Here is a 19621-nt window from a genome sequence, read left to right on the forward strand (position 1 = left end):
ATGAAATTTGTTTTGTAAATTAAATGCACAGATAACATTGATAAGGATTGTTTCAGAATATGAATTTAAGAAAGGGTCTGAAACTAGAAAAGATAAAAGAAAATTATAAGTATGGAAATATATTTTAGTATGGAAAATTAGAAGCTAAAAGAAATGTTTCTGGATGAGAAAGTATTTTGTCTGGTAAAGTAATATTCTTGTACTAAAGTCCAAGATAAAAGAGGATAAAACTAAGGATGTAAACAAGTTGTAGAATGTCTATGTAAGTTGAAGGTTTGTGGAAGGTAAATCTCAAAGTTTGTGTATGTTATTTAACTGGCTAGAATTAACACCTTCACTTAAGTCATTTCAAATTTAATGTACTAATATGAAACAAAGTCTGAAACATTGATCTGCTCTTATCTATCAAGATAATTTTCTTGTATTTGTTAGGTTTTATTACTTATGGAAACTCTTAAAGGAATTAGGATTTGTACCTGCTTTAAAGTCTTTTAAATGATTACTTCATAACTGGTTAAATAAACAACTGTTATTTTAGGTTATAACAATATAGTTGATATCCCAAATATATATAACTAGATATATGTATAAATCTGAGAACTATATCTGCTTGAGCCTTGTCAGAGTTTATAAAATGGAAGTTTATCTAGGTTTACTGGCAAGGAAACCAATAAGTGCTCTCTTTTATACATTGTATCTGACACAGAAGGGTCACACTGCTATTTGAAGACCAGTCTTATCTGTTTGCTTTGACTAAGTTTATTTCTGATCATTAACCTTGTTTCCTAAATGTATAAGAGATTTAAGGCACATGACCAGGGAAACTCCATAAAATGTACAACCACAAAAATGGGATCCTAAGTTATAGTCCATATATGAATAATATGTCAAAATACAATCTACTGTCATGTATATCTAAACAGAATAAATAACATAATTTTTAAAAGGATGTTTTTACCAAACTTAAATGAGAGAGATTTAAGCCTTCCCTTTGATTTTTGCTAGTACTGCTAACCCATGTAGACCTGAGACTATTGCTACAGTACTCTATGGTCTAAATTTAACTTTAAAATTTAGTTAAATGTAAAGCTTAGAATGGCACTTTACCAAATTGATATTCTCTAAACTAAAATTGTAGCAAGAGTCTCCTTTGGATTTATATAGAAATAACAAATTTGGGTGATATTTGTTTATGTAATGTTTTATAACTGAATAAAAGTAACCTATTGTCAATAAATTATATAAAATTGTGTTAGTTGGGCTGGGGGTGTGGCTCAAGCGGTAGCATGCTCGCCTGGCATGCCTGGGTCACTGGGTTCGATCCTCAGCACCACATAAAAATACAATAAAGATGTTGTGTCCACCGAAAACTGAAAAATAAATATTAGAAAATTCTCTCTAAAAAATTGTGTTACTCTTTACACAATTTATATGTATTTTTGGAAGATAATAGGGAAAACCTGATTTGTTCAAAGGTTGACAATGTGGAACATAAAAACATTCTGTCACTTTTTTTCTTTTTAATGACTATAAATATATTTTAGTGAGAATAAAATTTGATAATCAGAGTTACTCCATCTCATACCAATTTTCCCTTCACATTTTGTAAAGGAAAGAAATTGATCTGGCAGCAAACAAACTCAAAGCTACAGATCTGTGAAAGTTATTAACCTCTCAATGTCCCATTTAGCTTTTCCCATTCCACAAGAGTCAATGATAAACACACCCATCCATTTTATGTTCCTCATTAAAGCAGAGTCAACAAGAAACCAGCCCCTCTTGTTTTCTCTTTCAACATGGTAATGTTTATATATTTCCACAAAGATGGACCACAGCCCTGGAGAGGCTCAATGTGGAGATACCGTAAGCTTTTGTGGACAACAGGTTGGAGAACCCATAACCCACTTTTAAGTTCTAGTTAGTTTGAAAGCACCACACGTTACCACACATGCATCCTGAATGGATTCAATTCTTCAGATTCAGATGCTGACTCATGATCCTTCTGGACTCTTGCTTCCCTCCTACTCTCATCCTTCAGTCAATTGTTTTAAAACTGTTTGGATATCTGAGGTAGAGAAATGATGAATTCTTGACCTCCTCTCTCCTTGATTGTCCAAACAAGGCTTTCCATACTGTTTCGTGATTATCCATAAATCAAAGTCACCACTGGCCCAGACAGCACAAATCTATGATCCATTTTGGTGCCACATTTTTTTTTCACAAAAGGGAAGTTAAGCACTAACTTAGCCTCTCTGTTTGGTTCAGTTTCAGAAGTAATGTTGTATTATGTTAACTGATATTCTGATAGACAGGAAATAATACATGAGAACTTTGTTAAATGATATTTTTTTTAAAAAAGGCAAAGATCAGGTTCAGAAATAAAACACTTTTTAAGATTTGTCATTAGGCCAGCCTCACTGAGTTAAGGCTCTGCCTCTCATTCTTCTCTCTGTTAGGATTAAGCTTATTTGAAGTTGTGTACAAAAATATATTTTTTGTTGTTGTAAAGATTACTGTGATCTCAAAGTAAATGGGATATAATAGAAAAGTAAAAGTTTGGGTAAATTGTAAGAGGTATTTAAGTTTGTAAAAGAGTTTTAAAAGAAGGTAAAACTTGTATGTAATTGAATTGGTAAATATGTAGATCTTTTGCAGAGGCTAAATAGACATCAAAGATACATTAGTGTGTCTTCTGTATTTTGCTTGCAAAACTATATAACTATTGCCTGTTAGTGTTTTGCAGAAGTATTACTTCTAACAGAATAACCTGAATTAATTTGAGACAATAAGCCATCATCTGTAGGGCAGATAGGATATAATGCTGACTTGCAGTACCAATACTGACCTTAATGAAATAAAAAGGGGTAACTGTAAAATTATAGATATTGAAGTTTTAACCTTTTACTTCCACTTTAAGAATGGTGAAACTGGCTTGCTGAATGTTTAAAACTGAAACCTAGGAGATCAATGTCAAGGAAGTAAAAGGGTCAAAGAAAAAGCAGCCAATGTTTTGACCCTTGCCCTCAGCTAGGACCCAGAGAATGACTGGACCACTTGCTAGTCTCTGCAACTCCAGTTAGTCACCCAATCTGCTGATCAGGGAAATAGAGAGGACCCTGGAACAGGAAGCCAACTAGTGCATATTCTGCAAAGAGAAGGGTCATTGGAGATGGGAATGTCCCTGATGCTTCCAAGAGAAGCCATGTATGGTGAGACCCTGACCCATCCTGGCAATGGCACCACTGGTAGAGCAAAGGTAAGGGAGCCAAGAGGCTTTACACATGTTCCCAAGAGTGATCCTTGAGGAATCTCAGCGACTCTTTAAGAGTAGATAGGAACAAGGTCAGTTTTGACTCACTTGGCCTTAAACACCTGGCAGTAGAGTATAGCCAAAGCAAAGCCATTCATGGGCATTTAAAAGGAAACACAATGTTTCTTTTAATGTAACTTAAGATGTACACAAGTGTCAACCCTACCAAAAGTAAGTAAAGTTGTAAGCTATAAAGGAAGAGTTCGTGTGTGGGAGTGCTTAATAATGATCACAAAGGATTCTAGTGACACAGGTTTTTGTCCTGAGTCAATCTGAGCATGATTTCACAGAGCTACAAATCTTCCTAACCTCCTACATAGATAAACTTGATTTGTTTCTCACTGGTATGATTATCTTCATGGTTTTCATGGCTGAAATACTAATTGCTTTTGTGCTAATTGTTTACAAAACAAGTAATACTTTGCTGTCTCGTTTATTGTTGTCTTAGCATGATCCCTGCCCTATGAATGTCTTGTCCAGTCACCTGCCATCTTCCACTGTGGACCTCTGAACTGCCATGGTGCTGAATACCCTTAACTATCCACACCCTACCTGATAGAGAACAAGAACTTTGGGCCAATTTCCCCAAATTTGTTCTTTTATCAAGAAGCAGTTTGGAGATGTCATTGCCTATTTTTCCATAGAAATGAAATGTAGAAATTGACAGTGGGTAAATGTAACAGTGGTATTTTTATGCTTTGAATATAGCCCTTGCTGCTCTGCCACTGCAACTTATTTTTTAAAGGGTCATGTTTCTTTCTCTTCCACTCTCCCTGCTCCTCTCTAATCTTGAGAGAAACAGAATTACCTTTCTTTCCATCCTAGATAGAGGTATCTATCCTTGAGCACACATCCACCACAGGAATGAAGCAGTTCCGACTTTGGGGATGGCACCAGAAGATCTCAGAAATGCCTATCTTGCAAATTAACAAGTGAAATACAACTCTGGACAGAACACATGGAATATAGGCTTTGAATCGCCTCTTTAAAAAACTTTGTGATCCCTGAGATAAGCTGAATCACAGCCACTGGTATAGGAGACCCCTGTGCTTCTCCTTTGCTAGCAAACAATAAAACTTCTTTCTCCTTTTTCTAAAAAAAAAAAAAGTTAAAAGTATATAAACTTAAACTCATATTCAGTAATTAAATTTTCAGTATTTTATCTTATTTAGAGATGATCTAGACATCCAATGAATATCCATCATTCAATTTAACTTAGTAGAACTTAAAGGGAATATGTCATCAAAGAAATTTGAAAAGCTATTTTTATTTTTATTGGTACATTATAATCGTACATAACAGTAGGATTTATTATGCAATATTTGTACATATACTTAACATAGTTTAATCAATCTCATTCCCCTTTACCTTCCCTTTGCCTTCTGTCCTTCCCCATCCTGAAGTGCTTGCTGATCTTGCTTCTATTATTATCCCTTAATTTTATTCTATTCAGATTCTCAACAGGTTTGATGATGCTTGCCACCTTTGGGGAAAGAAATCTGCTTACTCAGTTGACCCATTCAAATGCTAATCTCATCTGGAAACACCCTCACAGACACACTCAGAAACAGTGTTTAATCAGATAAATGTATGCCCCTGGCCTATTCAATTTGACATGAAAAAAATTTAGCATCATCCTTTGTCAGTTTGGCATCCATACACATTTCTTTAAACCATTCTTAATCTCCAAATTAAGAAAATGATAAGACCATAATTCCATCTAACATGATACAACAATCATATTCACAACTGAAAACCCATTAACTTCTTCCTCAGAAGAGATTAAGCCCTTGAGTGATGTTTTCTCTTCCCCTTGATATCCTGTAACTTAAATATTATGGAATAATGCCAATAAATATTGTTATATGATAAAGGAATAAGATAAAATAAATCAGACATTTGCTATATATATATATATATATATATATATATATATATATCCACAAATACAAATTTTATTCATAGTAAAATAAGAGAGTAATACTCATGATGATCACAGTCCTCATTTCTACTTACATGATCATAGCTGGTATTTAGAAATACTCTCTTCCACTACCAACTGTGTATTCCCTTTGTCTTTCACAAGCAACTTGGCTGGCTGTGGCTCTTTACTTGGTACAGTGACCCAAACTTTCATTCCTTAAACTTCTGGGTCATTGCTGGACCTTCCTGGATTGGGTTGTGGTAGTTTTCTGTGGACATTAATCTCAGGGCATCGTAATAACAAGTGATGCCCTAAGGGATCTCCTATATTTCAGACATACTATTCCTCACATCTATTTCCCCTAAGTCCTTAGGACCCATCACCACAAACAACATAGTAACTCTCTTCTCTGACTGTTGACTAGGCATTAGAAGCTCAAAGTGGCCAGGTGGCAATCTTATCTTCTAGTGCAATGGGAATTATGATCAAGTCTACTGGTGGCATTTCTCCCTTTGGAACTATGACCTCTAGGCCAGCAGAGCATAAGGTCAGAGAAAAGAAGCAAAAATATTCCTAGGAGTGATGAGTGATGTTACTCCCAGTTCCATCCCTTGATTCTTTTTTTTTAATATTTATTTTTTAGTTGTAGTTGGACACAATACCTTTATTTGTTTTTAGGTGGTGCTAAGGATCGAACCCAGGGCCTCACACATGCTAGGCAAGAACTTACCACCGAGTTACAACCCCAACCCCTATTTTGCCACTTTTTAACATCAAATTGACACATATAATTAACCCTCATATGATCTATGAAAAACCCAGTTAACTTCATATTTAATGGTGAAAGAAGGAATGATATCTTGTTTGTTTTATGTACGGGGGATTGAACCCAGACATGCTTAACTACTGAACCATATTCCCAGCCCTTTTTTTACATTTTTTTAGAGACAGAGTCTGACTGAGTTGCTTAGAGCCTCACTAAGTTGCTGAGGCTGGCTCTGAACTCGAAATCCTCCTGCCTCAGTCTCCTGAGCAGCTGGGATTACAGGTATGAACCACCATGCCTGACACAAGAAAGATACCTTCTAAAAGCAGGAAAAGGACAAAGATGTAGTTTCTCACCAACTCTGTTCTACATTGTACTGGAAGTACTAGATAAGGCAATTAGGCAGTAAAAATAAAAAGAAACAAAAGATATCTGTATTGGGGGATGGAGTTCTAGCTCAGTGGTAGAGTGCTTGCCTATCAAGTGTGAGACACTGGGTTCAATCCTCAGTACCACATAAAAATAAATAAATAAAATAAAGGTATTGTGTCCATATACAATGAAAAAAATATAAAAATTTTAAAAAGATAACTGTATGGAAAGGAAGAAATAGAGCTACTATAGTGCATGATTTTGCTTTTCATGGATTTGGCTACCTGTGGTCAACCTTAGTCTTAAAATATTAAATTAAAAAATACAGGAATAAACAACTTTGAATTTTCCACCATTCCTAGTAACATGACAAAATACTGTATTCTCCTGCCCCCTTCTGCCCAAAATAAGCATCATCCTTTGTCTAGCAGAACATGCTGTATATCCCACTTGCTTGTTAGTCAGTTAGTAGCCATCTTAGTTATCAGATCAACCATTGCAGTATTAGAGTGCTTATATAGTACTTATAAGCACTATATAAGCACTATATAAACCCCTATATAGTAGGCTAATGCCACATCACAATGTCTACACAATTTACTTCACTTCATTCATCACTGAAGCATTAAATCATCTCACATGATTGCAGAAAGGAGAGAATGGTGAATATAGTATAATAAGATATTTTGAGAAAGAGACTTATTCACATAACTTTTATTACAATGAATTCTTATAATTATTCTTTTATTATTAAACCACAACTAACTTCTTACTGTGCCCAATTTATAAATTAAACTTTGTATGTGTGTAGGAAAAAAATAGTATATGTATAATTTAGTACTATCCATGGTTCTAGGCATTCACTGGGAGTCTTGGAATGTATACCCCCCATAGATAAGGAGGAACAATTATGTATCCATAGATAATGTGTTTTTGTTTTGCTTTGTTTTTGTTGTGCTAGGAATCAAACCCAGGGCCTCATAAATGCTAGACAAGCATTCCACCACTGAGATATCTCAAACCCCCATCATCTTGTATAGAAAATTCTAAGGAGTCCACAAAAATAAATTAGAATCAATTTAAAAAGTCAACAATAGTTGAGGTTGAAAGATTAATACACAAGAATCAATGATACATATGAAAATTTAATTAGGAAAATAATTCCAATTACAATGGCATTAAAAGAATGGAATATTCAGAAACAAATTTAATAAAAGAGTCCCAATACTTGTACACTAAAAATGACAAAGTATCATTAAAAGAAATTAAAGAATGTCAAATAAATGGAAAGATGTACCATGCTTATGGATTGGGAAGCTCATCACTGTTAAGACAACAATACTATGCTAATTGATGTATTAATTCAATACAATTTGTATCACAAACACAGTGCCTCTGGGGGAAGATTAACATGTTAAAAATTCATGTGGAAATTCTAGGAACACAGAATAGCCAAAACAATCTCAAAAAAAGAACAAAGGGAAGATCATACTTCCTGATTTCAAAGATTGCTACAAATCTATAGTAATCTAGTCAGTATGGAATTGGTATTGGGAAAGAGGTGTGTATCAATTGGTAAGATCTGAAATTCCAGAGATAAACCATTAAGTCTATGTTCAACTGATTTTTTATCATGTGAGAAAATAAATTTTATAGGACAAAAGAGAGTTTCTTCAACAAATGGTGCTGGTACAACAGGACATTCACATGTATAAGAATAACTTTGGACCCCTATATTACAATATACAAAATTGAAGCCCAAATGGATAATACACTTAAATGTATGAGATAAAACCATAAAATTCTTAGAAAAAAATGAGTAAATCTTTGTGGTCCTGGATTAGACAATGGTTTATTAAATATGACATCAAACATACAAGTGACAAAAGAAAAAGGAGACATATTGGATTTCATCAAAATTAATTTTTTGTGCTTCAAAGAATATCATCTAGAAGGTGAAATTAGACAAGAGAATGAGAGAAAATAAAAGCAATCATATATCAGATAAGAGTGTTGTATATAGAATATATAAAGAATCCTCACAACACAACAATAAAAGAAAACCCAACTTACATAATGGCCAAAAAACATAAGTAGACATTTCTACAGAAAAGATAAACAACCTATAATCATATGAAAAGATACTCAATATCATTAATTATTAGGGAAATCCAAATCAGAACCACAGTTAGATACCATTTCATAACCACTATGATGGCTATTACAAAATATAGACAATAACAACTTTTGTCAATGATGTGGAGAAACCGGAAAATTTATATAGTACTGACTGAATATAAAATAATGATGTTGATTTGGGAAACATTTGGCAGTTCCTCAAAATGTGTTTATAAAAATAGAGTTATCATATAATGCCATGATTCTAATCCAAGGTATGTGCTGAAAAGAACACAAAAACATGTACATTAATTGTTCATAACAGTTGAATTCATAATGGTCAAAAGTAGAATAAACAAAAATGTTCATCAACTGAGCAATGGATAAAGAAATATACTATAAGCATATAATACAATAAGAATATTATTTAATCATTAATATTATTGTACTGATACATGTTAAACATGGATGGACATTAAAATGATCACATTAAATGAAAGAAGCCAGATACAAAAGTCTCATCTTGTATAATTCCATTTATATGACATATCCAGAATAAAAAAATTAATAGGAAAAATATGTTAATGATTGCCTGGGAGTAGAGTGAGAGAGAAATGAAGAGTGACTGATTGCTAATGGGTACAGGGTTTACTTTGAGGGTAATAAAAATATTCCAGAAATTTATACTGGTAATGTTGCACAATTGGGTGAATATACTAAATATATTTAAAAGCCTCAAATTATACAATTTCACAGGGTAAATGTTATGGTATGTGAATAATATCTCAATAAAATGATCACAAAAATAAAAATACTAGAAAAATTGTGTAATTATCAACATATAAAGAAAATACACTTGAAGTTTTAAGAAAATATTTTAGTTGAGGATTAACACAATACCTTTATTTTATTCATTTATTTTTATACAGTGCCAAGGTTCAAACGCAGTATCTCACACATGCTAGGCAAGTGCTCTACCACTGAGCTATACCTCCAACCCCAACACTTGAAATTTTTAATATCCATTGATAATCAAACCACTTACAATATTGTTGGAAATTTCTTTAAGTCATAAATTATATCAACAAATGGCTATAAAAAACATGCTAATGATAAAATAACATGATATTAGGAATAAGCAAAAATCGCATACTTCCACCATTGCTATTGAACATTATGTTGGAGGTCCTAGCCATGTAAAAAGGGGGAAATGAAATAGGAACAAAGGATAGAAATGGCTTTATTCTTATTACTTGAGAATAAATGATTAAAGAAAGTTGTGAGTTCAAGGAAATCAAACCAAATAGAATTTGTAGGGCAGAGTATTGGACAAGAGAAAGATACAGAGAGAAAATACAGACAAAAAAGATAGAGAGGGGCTGGGGTTGTGGCTCAGCGGCCTCCCACGTGTGAGGTCCTGGGTTTGATCCTCAGCACCACATAAATAAACAAAAAAATAAATAAAGGTGTTGTGTTCAACTACCACTAAAAATAAATATTAAAAAAAGATACAGGGGGCTGGGGATGTGGCTCAAGCGGTAGCGCGCTCGCCTGGCATGCGTGCGGCCGGGGTTCGATCCTCAGCACCACATACAAACAAAGATGTTGTGTCCGCCGAGAACTAAAAAATAAATATTAAAAATTCTCTCTCTCTCACTCTCTCTCTCCTCTCTCACTCTCTCTTAAAAAAAAAGATACAGAGGGGCTGGGGATGTGGCTCAAGCAGTAGCACACTTGCCTGGCATGTGCAGGGCGCTGGGTTCAATCCTCAGCACCACATAAAAATAAAATAAAGATGTTGTGTCCACCGAAAAGTAAATATTAAATAATTCTCTCTCTCTCTCTCTCTCTCTCTCTCTCTCTCTCTCTCTCTCAAAAAGATAAAGAGAAAAAGATACAGACACAAAATATCTACAGTAAATTTCAAGTATTCAGCTTGGTACTGATCAGTGCACACTTGTGAGAATACTATACAAAGCCAGGGAGAGTACTAATCAAAAGGATTAAATTGAACAATTCCTAGAGCCAATAATACTAAGCCAGATTTGAATTGTAAGAAATTCCTGGGCTGGGGATGTGGCTCAAGTGGTAGCGCACTCGCCTGGCATGCGTGGGGCACTGGGTTCGATCCTCAGCACCACACAAAAATAAAATAAAGATATTTTTTAAAAAAGAAATTCCTCACATTTAAAACAGGAAAAGAAATGCATATTGTTTTCCTATTCTACTTAGATATAAATATATATGTATACATACATATATATATGTATATATATAAATCCTACTTGAAAAAAATATTTAACTATTTGAGTCATGCCACTGAAAAAATAGTCTGGGTGCAGTGGCACATACCTGTAATCCCAGCAGCTGGGGAGGCTGAGGCAGGAAGATTGTGAGTTCAGAGCCAGCCTCAGCAAAAGAAAGATACTAAGCAACTCAGTGAGACCCTGTCTCTAATAAAATACAAAATAGGGCTGGGGATGTGGCTTAGTGGTCGAGTGCCCCTGAGTTCAATCCCTGATACCAAAAAAAAAAAAAAAGGGCCAGTTTAGTTAGCATTGTTAGATGTTTGGTTTGACATAACACATGAGGACCTTTTGATATAATATGACATATTTCAAGTAAGAATCAAAAAATAAAAATTATCAATTATATTATTTTATGTCCATTATTTCTCCAGAGTCTAATATTTTTGAAATTACATTTATTTATCTTTCTAATAACTTTCTTTAAAAACCTCCCAGTTGGGCTAGGTTGTGGCTCAGCAGTAGAGTGCTCAACTAGTACATGCAAGGTGCTGGGTTCAATCCTCAGAAGCACATAACAATAAATAAATAAAATAAAGGTATTGTGTCCAACTACAACTAAAAAAAATTTAAAAACCTCCCAATTTACAATTATTAATCTACAAACAGAAAGAAGCTAAATGTCATTTTTAAATTCATATAACCACAAATGTAAACAATACACACAAGCACATATATTTGCCTTTATCCTGAACAAGATAAATTTGTTACATTTTAAAAGTTTGTAACAATGTATTTTATTTCCAGTGTTCTAATTGAAAGTTTAAGACTTAAAGATAATTCCACATCTAAACATTACCAACTTTTTTCACTAAGATTCCAAATCAAAAATTAATCAGTAAGGTAAGAGAGAATCATTTTTACTTTAGTCTCAGTGATGGATGGAACACAGTGAAATAATTTAAGTTATCATGTGGTTGAAAAGTTGATACTGTAAACTTTGATTTTAAATAAAATTTTATCCCATTTGGATATGAATTTTATGAGATCCTGATATTTAAGTCAAGAAAAGAAATAACATCATCTAGCAGACAAAAAGGAACACAATAAAATTCAATTAAGGCAAAATTTTCTACATAGAAATATTTGGGATGTCAGTCCAGCATATAAGAAGGAAGGTGTCACCCCATTATAATAAGTAAAAAGCTGAACAAACTGAAAATCAACAACTCTGATTACATTCACCAGAGAATTGAAATCACAGGGCAAAACTCTGCCTCCTTTTTTTAACAAATACAAAGATGTACAACTCAAACATATAAAGAGAAACTTCTTATAAAAAATGGATTGGTGATATAGTTCAATGGTAAAGCACCCCTGGGTTGAATCCCCAGTTATTGCTCCCAAAAAATTTAAAAAAAAACTGTTTGAAGAGAAAGAGTGAACACAAGTAAGAGATTCAGATAATCCAGGAATGTTGGTATTATAAAACCAAAAATTGAACATAATGATGATTACTATGCAAAAGGACCTAATGAAAAAATAATTCAGACCATACAGAACAGATGACTAATATAAGCAAAGAGATGGAAACTCTAAGAATCAAAAGAAAGTGCTAGAGGTGATAAATATGCTAATTATTTTTAACTCAAATCATTCTATGTTGTATATATACATCACCATAAATATATACAATCATATTTTCTAAATATTCAACAAATTTTTTTAATCTAAAAAAATATGTTAGAGATAAGAACACTGTAACAGGGGCTGGGGATATAGCTCAATTGGTAGAGTGCTTGCCTCACATGTACAAGGCCCTGGGTTCAATCCCCAGCATCAAACAAACAAACAAACAAACAAACAAAAAAAAACACTGTTAACAGAAATGAATGAACTTTGATGGGTTCATCAGTAAACTAGATTTGGCTGAGGAAAGAATCTGTGAGCTTGTGAAAGGGTCAGTAGAAACTTAAAAAATGGAGAACAAAAAAAAAGCTAAAAAGTTGAATATGATATCCAAGAACTGTGGGACAAGTAAAAAAGGTGCCACATATATGTAGTGGGAATACTAGGAGAAGATAGAGAAAAAGGAACAGAAGCAATATTTGAAGCAATAAGAACATATAGAACAGACGGTTAATATAAGTAGAGAATTTCCAACAATTAATGTTAGAAACAAAACCACATATTTAGGAAAGTCAGAGAACACCAATCAGAATAAATGCCTCAAAGTAAATATTTAAGTATTTCTAATCGAAGAAAATCAAAGATAAAAATGTTGAAAGAACAAAGCAAAAAGAAAATTATGTATCACAGGACCACACATAAGAAAAATATATCCAACATCTTAGAAACCATGCAAGACATGAGTGTTAAGAAATATTTAAAGTGTTGAGAGGGAAAAAAAACCCTACCAACCTAGATTCTGATATCTGTGAAATTATTCTTCAAAAGTGAAGAAGAAATAGACTTTCTCAGACAAACACAAATTTAGGGAAGTTGTTGCCAGGAGAATGCCCTTGCAATAAATGTTAAAGTAAGTTCTTCAGAGGGAAAGAAAATGATACAGATCAGGAACTTGAGGGGGAAAGATCATTATAGAGAGAATAGATGAAGGCAAAATAAAAATTTTTCTTTGTCTAATTCTTTATTGATCAAACAAATAATTTGGTTCAAAATAATAAAAACAATGTGTCTGATTATTATACATTATCCATAGATATAAATGACATCAATGATACAAGGCATGGAGGGAAGAAACAGGATAACTTGGTGATTAAAAGGTGTTTTCAAGTATCCATGAAGTACAATACTGTTATCTGAAAGTGAACTTAGATCAACTGTAAATGTATATTGCAGATACTAGTACAATGAAAGAAAAACATCTAAGAGTAGCAGAATTAACATTCTAAGAAAGGAGAGGAAAAAAAGAAATATATAAAATGCTCAATTAAAATTCAAAAAGTAGAAAAAGGGTAGAAGACAACAATAGGAAAAAGGAACAAGGGCAATGAATAAAAAATAGTAATAAGTAAGGAAGGTATTAATCCAATTATACCAATAATCATTTTAAATGCCAATAGTATAAATACAACAACTGAAAAACAAAAGTAGTTAGAGTGGATGAGAAAACAAGACACAACTAAATGCTATCTATAAAAAAATCCGCCTTATTATTACCATTACTTTTAGATTTCTAAACTTTGGTTTCTTTTCATTTTTAGATTTGAGGTATGGTTGACAAAATTGTATAAAAGTATATAATGTGGTAATTTTCTTCTCATGCTCTTCCTACCTACCTCTAGATAGGGAAGAGAGGTAGGAGGGAAAGGGAGGGAGAAGGGGAATTGCACGGAAGATGGAAGGAGACCCTCATTGTTATACAAAATACATGTATGATGATATGAGGGGAAAAAAAATAAAAAGAAATGTGTCACATTAGATTGGATAGAGAGAAGTGATGGGAGGGGAGGGAGGGGAAGAGGGGATAGGAAGGGAAGCAGAATAAAATAGACACTAGTATTGCTGTATGTATATACATGACTGTACGACCAATGTGATTCTGCAACCTGTACACTCAGAAAAATGAGAAATTATACCCCATTTGATTCAAATGTATGATATGTCAAGATCATTGTATTGTCATGTGCAACTAATAAAAAATAAAAAGTATATAATGTGATAATTTGATATACCTATACATTGTAAAATGATTATATCAAGTTAATATATCCATCTAGTCACATAATTACCTTTTCATTGTTGTTAAGAACATTTAAGATCTACTCTCAGCAAATTTCAAGTATATTATACAATATTATTAATTATGTTCACCATGTTGTATATTAGATACTCAAAAGCATTCATCTTATAAATGAATGTTTGTGCCCTTTGATCAATATTGCCCATTTCCCCCAACTCTTTACCCTCTGGAAACTACCACTCTACCATCTATGAGTTTGATTTTTTTACATACATAAAAATGATACAATATTGGTCTTTCTCTGGCTTATTTCACTTAGCATAATGCCCTTCAATTTCATCCATGTTTTTACATATAGAATTTTCTTCATTTTATACCTTCATTTTTTAAATATTTACATGTTATATTTTCTTTATTCATTCATCCATAGGCAGAAATGTAGGTCAGTTATATATCTTGGCTATTCTAAGTAATGCTGCAGTAAACATGGGGGTACAGATATCTCTTCCACATACTGACTTCATTTCCTTTGGATATATACTCAGAAGTGGACTGATGAATCCTATGGTAATTCTATTTTTAAGTTTTAAGAAGTGTCCATACTGCTTTCCATAATAACTATAATACTTTAAATTTTCACAAAGACTGTTCAAGGGGGTCTGGGGTTGTGGCTTAGTAGTGGAGTACTTGCCTAGCACATATGAGGCACTGGGTTTGATCCTCAGCCCCACATAAAAATATTGTGTCCATCTACAACTAAAAAAACGAGTGTTGAACAGTTCCCTTTTCTCAACATCCCTGGCAACATACATCTGTTCCCCCCCACCACCTTTTTTTGTAATAGCCATCCTTACCGGTGTAAGAAGAATATCTCATTGAGATTTCAGTTTGCCTCCCTTGATGATTAATAATATTGTATTGAGCTCATTTTCATATAACTAATGACATATTAAATATATATATATATATATATATATATATATATATATACACACACACACACACACACACATACATACACACACAGAGAGACACACACATTCTCATATATTCTTCTTTGGAAAAGTATCTTTTCAAGTCCCATCCCTATGTTTAAATCAGATTATTTTTTATTTTTGCTCTTGAGTTCTATGAGTTCTGTATAATTTTAAATATTAACCCCTTAACAAATACATGGTTTGCAAATATTTTCTCCTATTTTGTTGGTTGAATTATATTTCATTGATTGTTTCCTTTTGCTATGCAGAAGTTTTAACTTGATGATGTCTCATTTATTTTTTTATTTCATTGCCTGAATTTTTGCTGTTACAGCCAATAAATCATTTTGAAGACCAGCGCCAAGAAGATTTTTTTTCCCTTTACTTTCTTCTAAGAATTTTATGGTTTGACATCTTATATTTCTGTCTTATCCATCCTTAGGTAATTTTTGTAAGTCATTTAACATAGGGGTCCAGTTTTTCTTTTTCTTTTTTTTTATTTGCCTGTGAATACCATTCCCTAGTACCATTTGTTAAAGGAACTATCCTTTCCTAATTGTCCTTGGCACCCTTGTCAAAGATTAGTTGAATGTGTATGCATAAGATTATTTCCAGGTTTTCTTTTATATTCCATTGCTCCACATGTCTGTTTTTATGACAGTACTACAGTGGGAAAAAGCACACTTTAAAAATAAAGATACCTAGGAATTAAAGTAAAGAGATGGAGGAAGTTATACTACATTAAGCTAATTAAAATAGCATGGGAGTAGCTGTTTCAGACAGCAAATTTTAGACCAAGGGAAATTGTCAGGGAAAAAAGAGCAGCATTAAAGGGGTCAGTCCTCCACTAATGAACATGTGACTGGCAACAGAAAATTTTAAAAATATGATGCAGTAACTGAATAATGTATGGGGAAATGGATGAATCCACTATTACAGTAGGATATTTCAACACCCTTCTATTATAAATGGGTAGATGTATCAGGCAAAAATCAGAAAGGACATAACTGAACTCTACAATACCATAAATCAACTGGATATAATTCATATATTTCATGTGGTGATTGCAGAATACAAATTCATCACAAGCTCATTCACCCAGAATAGAACATTCATGAAGAGAATACATTGTGGGTCATAAGACAAATTTTAACAAATTTTAAAAATAGAAAGCATACAATTTAATCACTGTGATACAATTAAAATAAAAATAAATAAAAAGCCACAAGATGACATAGGCATGCAAGCCCAGCAACTCAGGAGGCAGGGGGGATTGCAAGTTTGAGGCTAGCCTCAGCAATTCAGCAAGAATCTCAGCAAATTAGCGAGACCCTGTCTCAAAATAAAAAATGAAAAGGGCTGGGGATATCATGTAGCTCAGTGGTAAAGTAACCTGGGTTCAATCCTTGGTACCAAAACAAACAAACAAACAAACAAACAGCAAAAATAAATAAGAAGGGTTGGGGATGTGGCTCAAGCGGTAGCGCGCTCGCCTGGCATGCGTGCGGTCCGGGTTCAATCCTCAGCACCACATACAAACAAAGATGTTATGTCTGCCAAAAACTAAAAAAATAAATAAATAAATATTAAAATTCTCTCTCTCTCTCTCTCTTTCTCTAAAAATAAATAAATAAATAAGAAAAAGATAGCTGGAAAATCCCAAAGTATGTAATTAGTATGCAATACAAAATAATAGATGTGTCAAAAAAGAAATCTCAAGAGCAATTTAAAAATATTTTTTACTAAATGAACATGAAAATGCATTTATCAAAATTAGTTGGATGCACCAATATAAGTGCTTAACTGGAAATTTATAGTATGGCATGCATTATTTTACAAGAGAACAAAGATACAAAATCAATATTCTAAACTTCCATTTTAGGAAAATAGAAAATTAAGAGCAAATTAGATCTAAAGTAAGCAGAAGTGAATATATAACTAAAATGACAAGTCAGTGAAATTGAAAATAGAAAATTAATAGAAAAAAAATCAATGAAATCAAAAATAGATTCTTTGAAAAGATTAAAATAGATAAGTCTCTAGATAGGTTAACTAAGAAAAAACAGAGAAGACACAAATTCTTTTCTTTTTAATATTTTAGGTTTCGGTGGACACAACATCTTTATTTTATTTTTATGTGGTGCTGAGGATCAATGTAGCTACTGCTTGAGCCACATCCCCAGCCCACAAATTCTTAATATCAGAAATGAAAGAAGGGTATCACTATAAATGACTCATATAAAAAGGATAATAAAAGAGTACTATAAAAAATATATGTCCATGAATTTGATGATCTAGATGCAATGGACCAATTCCTTGAAAGACACAATCTGCAAAGCTTCCACAAAAATGAAATAGACAATCTGAGTAGATATATATATTTATTTTTAAAACTTGAATCAATAATTAATAACATTCTGAAGAAGCACCAGAAAAATTCAGGAGTGAATTCTGCCAAATTAACAAAGAAATTATACCAATTCTCTATAAGCTCTAATAAAAATAAAATCATACCAAGGCCAGCATTACCTTAATCCCAAACCAGATGAAAACATCAAATGTAAACAAAGACCAATGTGCTTCATGCTTATAAAAATTAAAAACGGTTAGTAAATTGAGTAATGTATACACCATAACCAAGTAGGGATTTACTCTAGGTATTTAAAACTGCTTCAATATTTGAAAATTAATTATTGCCATTCATCACATCAGTAAGTTAAAGGAGAAAAATCATACCATCGTATCAGTAGATGCAAGGACAGCATCTGAAAAAATCCAGTACCTCCATAAATTATAAAGGAAAACTTCCTCAGCTTGATTTTTTTTTTAATTCCAATGGGATTCTTCACAGAAATAGGAAAAAACTCTTTTGGAACTATAAAAGACTCAAATATCCAAATCAATTTTGAAGAAGAACAAAGCTGGAGGCATCACAGTCCCTAATTTCAAATACATTACAAAGCCATAGGAATCAAAATACATGGTACTGGGATAAAAACACACATATAAACCAATGGTATAGAAAGCCCAGAAAAAAACTCATAGATGCATAATCAACCAATCTTGACAAAAGTGACAAAAATCCACAGCAGAGAAAGGAAAAATGCTCCAATAAATGGTGTTGGTAGCTAAAATTCCATATACAAAATATACATGTGTATATGCCTATAATATATATGCATATGATTGGACTTTGCCTTACACCATCTAGAATAATCAATTCAAAATGGTATCAGTCTTAAAATGTCTTAAAATGGTATCAGTCTGAAACCATGAAACTCCTAGAAGAAAACATAGGGGGAAAGCTCCTTGACAATGGTGTTTTTGGATATAACATCAAAAGCACACACAACAGGGCTGGGGATATAGCTCAGCTGGTAGAGTGCTTGCCTAGCATACACAAGGCCCTAGGTTCAATCCCTAGCACCACAAACAAACAAACAAACAAACAACAACAACAACAACAACAAAAAAAAAAAACAGGCAACAGCCCAGTGTGATCCCATAGCTTGGGAGGCTGAGCCAAGAGGATAACAAGTTCAAAGCCAGTGGCAGCAACTTAGCAGGTACTAAACAAATCAGTGAGACCCTCTCTCTAAATAAAATTTTTAAAAAGGGCTAGGAATGTAGCTCAATGTTTAAGGCCTCTGAGTTCAATGCCCAGTACCAATCAATCAATCAATCAATAGTGCAGGCAAAACTAAGCAAGTTGTACTATATCAAACTAAAAAGCTCTTTCACAAAAATGATTTTGAAATATGATATCAAAGGCACAAACCATGAAAAAAATAACTGATAAGATAGACTTCATTAAGATAAAATACTTCTGCTGTTCAAAAAACACTGTCAATGAGAAAACAAGTTACCAAATAGGACAAAATATATATAAGATATCTGATAAAGGAATCATATCCAAAAACAATTTTTTACTTTTATTTTAATTTTTTAAATTTTTTTAGTTGTAGATAGACACAAACCTTTATTTTATTTATTTATTTTTGTGTGGTGCTAAGGATCGAACCTAGTGCCTCACATGCGTGAGGCAAGTGCTCTGCCACTGAGCCACAACCCCAGTCCCCAAAAACAATTTTTTAAAATCTCATTAAATGTAAAAATGAGAAATGAATAGTTCAATTTAAAAATGGGCAAAGAGGGCTGGGGTTGTGGCTCAGTAGTAGAGTGCTCACCTAGCACACATGAGG

The 19621-nt window shown here is 33.0% G+C and overlaps 1 protein-coding gene across 6 annotated transcripts in view; it reads right to left on the minus strand.

The window, feature by feature from the left end:
- Positions 1 to 19621, minus strand: part of LOC308639737 (uncharacterized protein) — a 78000-nt gene that overhangs the window by 10667 nt on the left and 47712 nt on the right. For 2 of the 6 annotated variants that reach the window (XR_014020110.1, XR_014020112.1), the window contains one exon: positions 4119 to 4402. The exons of 3 other annotated variants lie outside the window; for them this stretch is intronic. The gene's annotated coding sequence lies outside the window, so the exon portion shown is untranslated. Of the gene's footprint in view, positions 1 to 4118; positions 4403 to 4678; positions 4781 to 19621 lie in introns of those variants that run through there. One more of the 6 variants, XR_014020113.1, reaches the window with a different exon arrangement.

Source organism: Spermophilus citellus, assembly GCF_964194105.1.
Source record: "Spermophilus citellus genome assembly, chromosome: X".
NCBI classification, from domain to species: Eukaryota; Metazoa; Chordata; class Mammalia; order Rodentia; family Sciuridae; genus Spermophilus; species Spermophilus citellus.